The sequence below is a fragment of the Schistocerca americana genome, chromosome 2 (genome assembly GCF_021461395.2).
Source record: "Schistocerca americana isolate TAMUIC-IGC-003095 chromosome 2, iqSchAmer2.1, whole genome shotgun sequence".
NCBI lineage: Eukaryota > Metazoa > Arthropoda > Insecta > Orthoptera > Acrididae > Schistocerca > Schistocerca americana.
The window spans coordinates 513,323,193-513,336,400 of record NC_060120.1 but is presented as its reverse complement, the minus strand read 5'-3'; the positions used below and the strand labels follow the sequence as shown (position 1 = coordinate 513,336,400).

At 47.5% G+C, this 13,208-nt stretch overlaps 1 protein-coding gene across 3 annotated transcripts in view; it reads right to left on the bottom strand.

Moving 5' to 3' along the window:
* The window catches only part of LOC124595065 (arylsulfatase G-like), a 130,870-nt gene that overhangs the window by 91,868 nt on the left and 25,794 nt on the right, over window positions 1–13,208 (bottom strand). The gene's annotated exons all lie outside the window — the stretch shown is intronic.

Genomic DNA, 13,208 nt, shown 5'->3' with positions numbered 1-13,208 from the left:
TCACTTTATGAGAATTCTGCATCTGAACCCAGGTCACTGACAGAATAGCTGTTGAGCAGGAATTCTAGACTATCACCTCTAATCTTGTTGCTGGACTTGATGGTGAAAATTTTCTGCAGCCAAGATTCAAATCAGCCACCTTCTAGATCAACGGTGCCTCACAAGCAAGAATTAGTCACCTCGTCTGTGAAGGAGCTCATAGATTTAATACCATTTAAATGCACATTCATAAATTATTCTGTGGAGAAGAAGAAGTTGTCAAGCAGAAGAGATTTCCTTTGCATTTGAAATGACTTTTGCTATTTATTAAATTCCTTATATCACTTGGTAAGTGATCAAAGAATTTTCTGGCTGAATGCTTTACTCTTTTCTGTGACATGCTAAGGCTGAAAGAAGGATAGTGTAAATTAGTTTTCCTTCTAGTATTATATTCATGACTGTTACCACTGATTTCACACTGTAATTCATTGTTGACAAACAAATTTCATATTGGAGTAAATATTTTGTGAGTCTGTTTTTAATATGCACAACTGCTTAAAGAGCAGTCTGCAAGATGTTTTAGAGTGGACACCACACATTATATTTATCATATACCTCATTGTAACAAGCACTTTCCTTCTGGATGATGAGTTACACCAGAATATGACACCATAATACATTAAGGGACTAAGGAAAAGTAAGTCAACTTTTTGACAGTTTCATTTTCAAAATCTGATATCTGTAACACAAAAGTTTCTGAGCTTAGATATTTAAGATCTGTTATAACCTTTAATCACCAATAATTGCATGGATATTCAAACACACTCACTTAGAAACAATAGCTGGTTACATGATAACAACTCAGTATCTCTTATTCGACTGCCATGCCGTGACATGCGGCCAGCGCCGTTCGTAGCTAGGTAGCGCTCCCGCGCTCAACCGAGTTGTGGAGCACCTCTATCGCCGTTTGTGCGTACTGTCGTGGCGGCACTGATAAATGTCATGGCACTGTCACAACACTTTTCCCCCCTTGAAAAAAAAAAACTCACTTCCTGGGAGACATGGACAGTGCGGAGACATCCATGGCCTCTTGTGAGGCCCCGAGAAGATCCTGCTGAGAGACACGAGAGTATGGTCGAAAATGTCCAGGACGGAAGCTCCTGCGTGGAACGTGCCTCCTGGACTCCGGAGCAGCATCCATAGGCGTCGTGGACCTGGGGGTGTGCTCCAGCGAGATGGGTCCTGGAGGAGGCGGCGTCGCGACTGGGGCCAGTTCCGGCGTACGCGGACGCGGTAGCGACATCGGCTGCATCAACACGTACGGTAGATCGGTAGATCGGCAGCAGTGACATGACTGGCTTCTCGGGCTGGCGGAGGCGAAGGAAGGGGCGGTGGCACCGGCATGGCCACCACTCGTGGGCGCATCTGGTCATAATGGCGAACAACCATGCCGTCGTCCGTACGTATTTCACAAAGCCGGCAGCCGCGAAGAGCCTTGACCACCCCTGGAATCCATTTAGGGCGAGATCCATACCCTCGTGCCCACATGTCAGCGCCCACTGAGTATTTTCCCGCACTAGGGGACACAGCACAAGGCCTGACAGGGTGAAGCAGGTGCAGTAGAGTGCGTGGTTGGCGGCCATGCAAGAGTTCAGCAGGGCTGCAATCACCCAGAGGCGTGAAGTGATAAGAACTCAGAAATTGCAGCAGAGCGTCATCTGTGGAAAAACCACTAGGGAATCTTTTCATCTGGCTTTTGAAAGTGCGGACAAGGCACTCGACCTCCCCATTTGATTGCGGATGGAAGGGCGGTGCTGTAACATGATGAATCCCTTGTCCAGTACAAAAATCACGGAAGGCCTGTGAAGAGAACTGAGGGCCATTGTCCGTGACGATTGTGGATGGAAGACCTTGTAGCGCAAAGATTTTGGACAAAGCCAGCGTCGTCACTGCAGTGGTGGGCAATGGACATCGAACAACAAACGGAAACTTTGAGAAGGCATCAATCAACAGTAGCCAATAAGTACCGAGGAAGGGGCCGGCAAAGTCAGCGTGCACCCGTTCCCATGGCTGCCCAGATCAGGCCACGGAGAGGGCATTGAACGAGGTGCAGCCAGTTGTTGAGCACACTGACCACATGCAGCAACCATGTGGGCGATGTCCGAATCAATACCGGGCCAATAAACATGCCTGCGGGCTAGGGACTTAGTCTGAGAAATACCCCAATGGCCTTCACGCAACAGTTTGAGAACATCTTTGCAAAGAGACGCTGGCACCATGACCCGTGGAGATGCGCCATCCGTGGCCAGAAGAACAACACCATCACAAACAGACAGACGAAGGTGCAAGGCATGGTAGTTGCAAAGGGGATCCGAAGCCCGGCCCTTGGTCCTGTCCGGCCAACCCCGTTGAACAAAACCGATCACCTGACGCAGGACCGGGTCCCGCGCAGTAGCCAACGCGACCTGCGAACCTGTAACTGGAAAACCCTTGACCGCACGACGTTCTTCCTCATCAGTGTGGAAACAGAGTAGTTCATCACGATTGAAAACAGGGTCGGGGGCCATCGGCAATCGCGACAATGCGTCAGCATTCGCATGCTGGGCCGTGGGGCAATAGTGAATCTCATAGTGAAAACGAGACAAGTATAAGGCCCAACGTTGCAGGCGGTGAGCTGCCTTATCTGGAAGCGACGCCGATGGGCTGAACAGAGAGACCAGCAGCTTGTGGTCGGCGATGAGGTGAAACTTAGAACCATACAAAAAAACGCTGAACTTTTTTAGAGCATAAATGATAGCGAGCGCCTTCTTTTCGATTAGAGAGTAACGCCGTTGCGCATCGTTGAGGGTCTTGGAAGCATAGGCGATGGGTCGTTCCGACCCATCCTCATACCGATGGGCGAGAACAGCCCCTAGACCATCCTGTGACGCTTCGGTTGCCAGAACCAAGTGCTGACCCGGACAGAATGTGCCAAGACAAGGCGCCGACTGCAAATGAGCCTTCAGGCGGACAAAAGCCTGCTCACACTCGTCGGACCAACAGAAAGGGACGTTTTTGCGTAACAGCTGATGCAGAGGATGAGCTACCACCACTGCGGACAGAATGAATTTGTGATAATAGGCAATCTTGCCTAGAAACGCCTAAAGTTCTTTGACCGTAGACGGCTGGGGTAGAGCGGTAATGGCCACAACGTGCTGACGTAGAGGATGTATACACTCACGGGACAAGTGGAAATCAAGATACACAATGGAGGGTTGGAAGAACTGTGACTTGGCCAGATTGCACCTCAACCCAGTCGAATGCAAAACCCGAAACAGTGAACGCAATTTGCGAAGGTGCTCCTCAGTGGAGGCCCCCGTGACAACAATGTCATCCAGATAGTTTATGCAGCCGGGAACGGAAGCCGTGAGCTGTCCCAAAAACTGCTGAAAAATGGCCGGCACGCTAGCGACGCCAAATGGTAACCGCTGGTACTGATACAACCCACAAGGAGTGTTGATGACGAGAAATTCCTTGGAAGAAGCATCCAACGGCAACTGATGGTACACCTCCGATAAGTCAAGTTTGGAAAAGAACTGGCCCCCAGTGAGCTTGGTAAATAACTCCTCAGGACGGTGAAGAGGATAAGTGTCAATGAGGCTCTGAGTGTTGACAGTGGCTTTAAAATCACCACACAATCACAGACTCCCGTTTGGTTTAGAAACCACCATGATTGACGATGCCCATTCGCTGGAGGTAACAGGAAGGAGAATCCCTGAAGCTGTTAACCTGCCTATCTCAGCCTTGACAGGTGCATGCAATGCCACAGGAATAGGGCGTGCCCGGAAAAACTTAGGGCGAGCTGTAGGTTTAAGAGTAATGTGGGCTTCAAAATTCTTGGCACGACCCAGACCAGCAGAGAACACGGACGAAAATTCAGAACACAATCCATCCAGCTGTTGATACGGAATATCCTCAGATATGAGGTGCACATCATCATCAATGGAGAACCCGAACAACTGGAGAGCATCATAACCGAACAGGTTTTCAGTGCCCACATGATCCACCACATAAAACGTGAGGGGCCTAACAACAGACTTGTAGGCAGTGGAAGCATCAAATTGGCCAATGATAGGAATTTTCTGTTTATTATAAGTTCTCAGATTTCGCGTAACTGGAGACAAGGGAGGGGAGCCCAACTCCAAATATGTGTGAGAATTAATGAGAGTTACTGCAGAGCCAGTGTCCACTTGCATGCGAATGTCTTTATCCAGAACACGAACAGTAACAAACAACTTATTTGTTTGAGAAAGCACACAGTTAACATCCATGTCCAATGCCTCATCCTCGTCGACAGGAACTTTAGGGGACTGACACACAGAAGCAATGTGGCCTTTTTTCCTACATGAATTACACGTGACCCAACGTTTTGGACACGTGGCCCTGTCATGCTGTATGAAACGTGGACAAGAAGGAAGTGCGGAACGCACCTGCTTCTGTGGTTGCTGTTTTCGCTGCGAGCGTTGCGGCCCAATGCGATGTTGTTTACGTGAGTGAACCTCCACCACATCTTCGTTCTCCTGTGAAACAGGCAAATTGTCCGTGTCGAAAGTTGACTGTACAGCGCCTGATTCTTAAATTGAAAACTGGTTTGTTCTGCACAGAGCAAACTGAAATTTATTAATTACCTTATTCTGAGTGATGTCAAGATGTAACAAGTCTGGATAGCCCTATTCACTACAATTCTAAATCTTAAGTACATTATGCAAAATATTCAATTTCTTATTTGAGCAGAGATTAGCAAAACTTCGTTATTTGCAGTTCAGTTTCTTAATAAAAGGTAACAATAAGATCATTAGTTCATGTAGAAACATTCTCTTTCAAGAATTTTTAGTGATCATCTATAAACGTTTGTGGCGACTATCGACCAAGTCGCGGGTAATATCTTTGTTTTTGGCAAGCTCTTTGCCCCAGTCTGTGGTCGCGCGTGAAAGTGTACGGACGTGTACCAAGAATTCAGAATGTAAACAACTGTATATGTGTGCTTACGAGAAATAAAAATGGTGTTTATTACACATGGTGTAGCGTGCATCATTGGATTCGGCAACCCTACCACGCTAAACCCATACTGGTGACCCCGAATTTTGTTCGCGAGTGCTACAACGAAATCTTATACCATCGAGCAGTACACAATGGATCGCTGGCCGCCTGCTACACCGAACACGTGCCAACTAAGTGTTCCAACGGACGCTTCGGCATGGTTTTACAATTATCCACCGGGCGTCCGCAATAGTTCTACGCAGTTTCCGAACACATCGACTAGCTGTACTCAACAGGACAGTGTTTATACAATTCCACAGCCATGTGTTCCGAGTGCTCAACAGCCGACGCAATGTGCTCAAACCCCAGTGACTATGTTTACACGTTTCCCAAGTGCAAGTGTGAATTTTCCACCCGAATCAGTGACTGTACAAATCGAGCCGGACGCTCAAGACAGGAGAGTTCATATTTCAGCCGGAACTCCGGATTTTGCACCAACCCCCCCTACACCACCAGCGTCCACTTTACGAGTGTTTCCGACGGCACACGCCGTTCCTGCCGCGTGTGTTCCACAAACATTAGAGGATTTTAACTATTTTAATGCACCTGTAGGGGAGGGGCCCGGAAACTATATTCCGTCGTTCGCCGCACATCGGTCGACTACGGTCGATTCTACCGCGCCGGTCCATTCTACGCCCGTCGGCGTTACTCCGTCGACCGCTCGATTCGTTGATTTCTCGACCAAGGTCGAGCCAGCCGCACCTACCGTGCCGCGTGCCACTGACAGTGGCGGAAGCTGGTGCACCGCTACTGCACCCGAGACAATTACGTTGCAGAACTATGGACAGGGAGAGACAGTTTCTGATAAACATTTATGTCAAGACTTTCCCACCCGTTGGCCGAAGCTACCACCCCTTCGCAAGGATCACCCACGCACATGGTTTGCCTTGGTCGACCACGTCTTGCAGCTACACGGCGTCGCCGACGACAATTCGAAGTTCCTATGCTTACTGTGTCACCTCCATGACGAACTGGATCTGATCCGCGACATTGTGGCTTCGCCCCCTGCTACGGACAAATATGCGTTCGCCCGACGCACCATCCTCGAGCGACTATCCACATCGACAGAGGAAGCTATCCGCCTCATCAGTCAGGAATCGCTGGGATCCAGGTCCCCGTCGCAACTCTGGCGTCATCTCCGCGCTATGATTGACACGCATCACATGCCGGACATTACACTTTGGACCATCTGGTTGCTGAAACTTCCCCCGCAAGTTCAATTTCACCTTCTACATGTAACTTCGGCCCCACTAGATGCCAAACTGAAGATCGCAGACCAGGTTTACAACATTATGCCCCCCCGCATACCCCGCCAGGGTGCCCTCAGGCCTCAGGGGTTGGCACACCTGCGCGGCAGTTCCCATCCTGCAGTACAGAGTGCGCACGACTCGCTCCACGCATGCGCGCGGAGCCAACGCCGCCTGGCAACCGCCGCAGTAACTCCTCTCCTACCAGCACTACTGCAGCATCGCCATCGGAGGGAACTACAAACAAGTCCCCCTCCACTGCTGCTTCGACCTCAACCAGCGCGACGGGCGACGCCACGCGCCGCCCCGCTTGGTGTTATTTCCACTCCCACTTTGGCGACGCGGCTAAGAAATGTCGTTCTCCATGCGCGTTCCCAAACTAATAACGCGACCCAATTCAGGCGCTATGGGCCGCGTTGCACCGCACAGACGCCTATCACTAAATACTTCTTCTCCTCACGCGCCAGGAAGCTTGTACGTGAAAGATGCAGTGTCTTGCCTTTCATTTCTAGTCGACACGGGGGCCGAGGTTAGTGTGATACCTTTGTCCGCAGGTATTAAATTCGAGCTTCAGCCTTGCCCCCCGCTTCGAGCCGCCAATAATTCCCTGATCCGCTCTCATGGAATAACGAATTTAAGCCTTAAACTGCAGGACATTAATACGCCCTTACAGTGGACTTTCGTTATCGCGGATGTGGATGAACCCGTGCTTGGGGTAGATTTTCTCTTAGCCCACGCACTGTCACCCAACCTACAACGAGGTACACTAACCTTTAACTCGGGAGACCGTACCACCGGTTCAGATATCTTACCCCTCTCATCCGAAAGCGCCATTCTGCTGTGTGAGCTAGCGGAAACTGCTGTTGCAGTGCTTTCTCTTAGATCACACAACGACGAACTTCGGGACAGCAATGGGGCCCTCCACTTACGCATCGCCGCCGTGCAAGCCAAGCTCACGGACGCGCGTAAGCAGACCGCCCAGCTGTCGCACACGGCCACGCCCCCAACCCCCGCACCACTTCCTCGCACCTGCAGCCGACGCCGCGTGACATTTCTACTGCCGGACGGAAGCTGTACCCGCGACGCTACCAGGTACCCCACCGAGCGCTTCGACAAGGACTACCAGTGGATCACCGCCACTGCTGCTGAACTGCCGGCCTTGGACACACACACGTGTGCATTACAGGTTAGTCACAGTGCAACGGGTGCTGGTCCAGCATCCCCATCGGTGTTCGCGATCAATAACGGTACTGTCCACAGAATAAATACCACAGAAGGCCCACTGGTACGTGCAAAGGCTAGGCGTTTAAATCCGGAAAAACTTAAACACGCTAAAGCTATTGTTCAGGAACTTTTAGATAATAAGACTATCCGCCCTTCTTCTAGTTGTTGGTCATCACCCATTCATTTGGTGCCCAAGAAAGATGACACTTTCCGCCTCTGCGGTGACTATCGGGCGCTTAACGCCAGAACAATTTTAGATAATTATCCCGTCCCAAATATTCAAGACTTTGCTTCCCAGCTGCATGGGGCACAAATTTTCAGTGTAGTCGATTGTCATAAGGCGTACCACCAACTGCCAATGGCACCTGAGGACGTTGAAAAGACCGCTATCATCACCCCGTTCAGGTTGTTCGAGTATTTGTTTATGCCATTCGGCCTTAAAAATGCTGCACAGACGTGGCAACGGTTCATCGACTCGCTGGTTGGAAAACTGGACTTTGCATATGCGTACCTGGACGACTTGTTAATTTTTTCTTCCTCCCTCGAGGAACATGAACAACATTTAAATACAGTGTTCCAACTATTAAAAGCAAACGGTATCGCAGTGAACAATACTAAGTCACAACTCCGCCGCACCAGTGTCACTTTTCTGGGCCACAGAGTTTCTGGCGACGGCATCCGCCCCCTAACTGAACGGGTGGAGGCCATTAGTACGGTGCCTTTGCCCAAAGATTTTCAGGGCCTCCGCCACTTCCTTGGAACGGTAAATTACTACCGTAAACATATTCCCCGCGCCGCCGACATACAAGCCCCACTGACGGATGCCCTCGCAGGAAAAAACACATCAGAGTCTCGGGCGGTCACGTGGACTCCAGATATGCGTCGCGCATTTGATAATCTAAAGTCAGCCTTACAGACAGCTGTTACGCTTGCTCACCCCATTCCTGATGCTCCCATCTCGCTTACTACAGATGCAAGTGATACAGCAGTGGGGCAGTACTTCAGCAATCCGTGGGTTCTGTTGTACAGCCGCTCAGATTTTTCTCCCACAAACTGACCGCTTCCCAACGTAAATGGTCGACCTTCGACCAGGAACTGTTTGCTATTTACACTGCTATCAAATATTTCCAAGACGATATCGAAGGTCGCCATCTCGTGGTATTTACCGACCACGAGCCATTGGTTTACGCTTTCCATAACCCAGGTAAGGACTCATCCCCGAGACGTTTTAGGCATATGGACCTTATATGTCAGTTTATGAATGACATACGTTACGTCAGAGGCGCAGACAATGTCTTCGCTGATTTTCTGTCTCGGGTGTCGGTTTTATCTTCACAACTGGACCTCAGTGAGCTCCCTAAATTGCAGACAGAGGATACTGAACTCGCAGCATTGCGTTCCGATATCAAAACAGGACTCAAACTAGAGTTACGGACACTTCCTGGGTTTTCATCACCCATCTGGTGCGACATTTCAACAGGACGCATACGCCCGGTGATTCCTGCACCTCTCCGCCGGGACATATTTAATAGTATCCACGACTTGGCACACCCTGGCATTCGCGCCTCCACACGTCTGGTATCTGAACGTTTTGTTTGGCCCGGGGTGATAAAACAGTGTCGCAGTTGGGCACGAGCATGTGTGGCTTGTCAGCGCGCAAAAGTAGGACGTCATGCACAGCCCCCCATGGGTACATTCGATGTGGCAAAAAGAAGATTCCAGCACATACACATCGATATCGTCGGGCCCTTACCCCCCTCAGGCCCCTTCCGTTACATACTGTCCGCAATTGACAGGTTTACCCGCTGGGTAGAGGTAATTCCTCTCACTACTATCACAGCCGATGCAGTGGCCCGAGCCCTGCTGTTAATGTGGATCTCGCGCTTCCGCTGCCCAGTCTCTGTCACCACCGACCAGGGCCGCCAGTTCGAGTCTGCCCTCTTCCGACAGCTTTGTGAACTGTGTGGGGTGAAACGATTTAGGACTACAGCATACCACCCCCAGAGCAATGGGCTTGTGGAACGCTGGCACCGAACGCTTAAATCTTCCCTGATGTGCCACGGAGGTGAGTGGGCCGATGCCTTACCATGGGTAATGTTAGGCGTTCGGGCCGCGTACAAAGAGGACCTTGGCGCACCCCTGGCAGAGGTACTGTATGGAGAACCCCTCACACTCCCAGCAGAGTTAGTCGAGCCTTCACTTCCTCCAGATCAAATCTGCGACTCGACATTCGTCGGGCAGGTCAAGGAGCTAATTGCTAACATCCGCGTGCCGCCTCCTCGACCACACACGCCCCCTCCCGTATTTCTGCATAAGGACTTGGCGTCGTGCACTCATGTCATGGTGCGTGATGACACCATCCGACCGGCACTCAAACCTCCATATACGGGCCCGCACAGAGTCATATCACGGCGTACCAACACGTTCGAAGTGCTCATTAACAGCACGCCTCAAACGGTATCCGTCTGCCGCCTCAAACCTGCATGGACTCTGGGAGAACTGCCCGATACCCCACCCAGTCAGACCCCATCCCCTGCTGCACCCACCTCGCATGAGGCATCTACCGACAGTCCATGGATGAGCGACGCCCATTCCCACACGTGTGACGTTCCCCACTCCCAGTCGTGTGACAGTGCTACAGGTGCGTGTGACATTCCTATGCAGAGTGATGCGTGTGATGACTTACCCTCCTACAGGCAGCCCCTCGCCTCTCCCCTGTTAGGCTTCAGTGATGTATCAGGGACCAGCCTCAGAGCGTGTGATGTCACCGATGACGACTTGTGTGGAGATTCTGTCAACCCGTATAAGGAAGTGGTAGTGAATGTCAACACAGATCTTATTTGCAGCTCTAATGTGTTTTTTGTTATGCAGCCGGGTAATGTGTACATCTTCTACGAACAAGCCAGCTTCCCCAGTGACAACTTAACTCACATTCATCTCCTCCAGTCTGTCCCCTTGCCTGTTGGTACTGACTCATCAACGGTCAAAGTCCTACGTACCGCCACAGGCATTCAGATCTGCTATCCTGGCCCCTCACAACCCACCATCCCCTCCCCAGATCCCTCAACTGCTGTACGAGGATTCACCCGGTCAGGCAGGACCATCCGCCCCCCTCGTTGGCTCGAAGACTTCAATTACTAATGTAATGTAATGTAAGGTATGGTTTCTGATTAAACACCCTCTCCCTCCCCCCTGGGTGTTCCCTTTACATGTATGCCCCAATATTTATGTTTGTGCTCCACACTCTAGGGGGGGGGCTAATGGTGTTTATTACACGTGGTGTAGCGTGCATCATTGGATTCGGCAACCCTACCACGGTAAACCCATACGTTTATAAATGTGAAGGGATACAAGAGTTTATAGAGGACAAGATATAGGATCAGATCATTTCCTACTAATCTCCAGAATAGATCTTTTTACAAAATGGAAGAAAATAACCAAACAAATAACAAACCAACAAGATCAAAGCATTTATAAGGTATACTTGCTTGAAGAGGACAGTAACAGACAGCTGTACCAAAGAAGATTAAATGAAGAAGTAGCAAACTTTCAAACTAAAGAGAATATAGAAGTAGAATGACAAACTCTGAAGAATACTGTATGCAGAGTAGCTGGAGAAGCTCTCGGTAAAAAGAAAAGAATACGGAAAAGAAAAGATCTAAAAATTTGGAATGAGGATATAATGGAAGCTGTCAAAGAAAAACAGGATGCATATATAAAATACTTAAGCAACCCCACTATTAAGAACAAACAATACTATAAGGAGAAAAGAAATAATGCTAAATGCTTAGTAAGGGAAGCACACCAGGAACATTGGGATAGGTTTACCTCTAATATCAAACATGATATCCATGGAAGACAACAAATGGCATATAAGGTTTTAAAAACCTTAAACACAACAGAAAGAGAGAAGATACCAACAGATCATGTTGAAGAAGAACAGTGGATAAATCGTTACAGCAAATTGTGGTATGATCATACAGCACAAGAAATTGAAATTGAACAACTAGACGAGAAAGGATTGTATGAAATACAGTCTGACGAATTAACATCTGCACTAACATCACTTAAAAATAGAAAAACAACAGGAAAAGATGGCATTAATGCTGAATGATTAAAATATGTAGGAAGGATGCTACACCAACGACTGCTACATCTCTTCAACAAATGATGGAAGTAGAAGAGTATTCCCAAAGACTGGAAAACAGCTAGAATGATATCAGTTTTTAAAAAAAGAGATAAAAGCTTATGCAGTAAATATGGAGGAATAAGTTTACTGAACTCAGCATACAAGGTGTATGAAAGGCATCTACCTAGACAGGAACATTCTTTTAAATAATTTACTATATGCCAGTGATGCAGTAACCCTAGCAGATAAGGAAGATGACCTTCAGAAAGGAATCTACTTGCTAAAACAAATAAGTGCAAAATTTAATATGGAAATTTCAAAAGAAAAAACTAAGTCAATGGCCTTCAAGGGGAAAGAACCTATCAGAACCAAAATAGTGATATATCAGAAGATTTTAGAGCAAGTAAACTATTTCAACTATCTCGGATGTGAAATGACATATCGCTACAGCAGAGATATTGAAATTAAGCTTAGTAAATTCAGCCGCTTATGTGGAACAATTAACAGAAACCTAAAAAACAAAACTAGGAAAGAAACTCAAATTAAATTTTACAAAACTGTTGTAGTTCCCACACTGCTCTATGGAAGTGAGACATGGGTGATTACCAAGAAGCAAGAAAGCCATATTCAGGCACAAGAAATGCAATTCCTTAGAGGTGTTAAAGGTTGCACAAGAGAAGGCAGGCTAAAAAATCAAGATATTAGAGAAGAACTGCAAATCTTTAGGGATGACAAAATTCGAGATTAAAGAAGAAAATGGAACAAACATCTACAAAGAATGGAGAGTGAGAGACTTCTGTTAAAGGCAAGAAATTATAAGTGCCACGGGAGAAGAGACAGAGATGGGTATCATAACAGGCAATTCCTGCCTAATACCTGAAGAGGAGATGAAGATGAGAAATGTGAATCTATAAATGTGAAGGTGAAATTTTTAGTTTGCTAATAGCTGTTTCTTTCTAAATTAAGTTAGTTCATTTGAAAGCCCTGATTCTCCTCTTCCCAATAAATGTCTTCCTATTTTTCAGAAAGTTCATATTTTAAAATTTATTCATATTCAAAAATTTTATGGCGCAGAATGTTGCACCCTTAACTTGTGATTATTTCCAAAATTCAGTACCAAAGTTTTGTAGCCCTGCTTGTTCTGATTCCTAACATGTCTACTTACATAAAAGGAACTTTTTATTTTTCTAACTATTCAGTCTGGAAAATTTCTCCTTGTCTTAACTTTTTGGCATGCTTTGGGAATCCCTGCATAAATAGAAAATGTTCTCATAAAATAGTACTTATAATTTTGTCATTTTCTATGTGTCCAGCTCACATTTAAACAAATTTGCTATATTTTTGTTAATATTCAAAATGTAATAACAAATTATGATTTTCAATATCATGCATGCCTATAAGTAGGCATGTCATACAATGATGCACTCAATCATTAGTTTGCATTCATTGTGTCTAACTGTGTAACTATTATGTAATGAATTTGTTTTCAGTAGCTAAACTGCCAACATCTCTGTGTTGCTATCTGTCAGTTAGAGAACATCATTTTATTT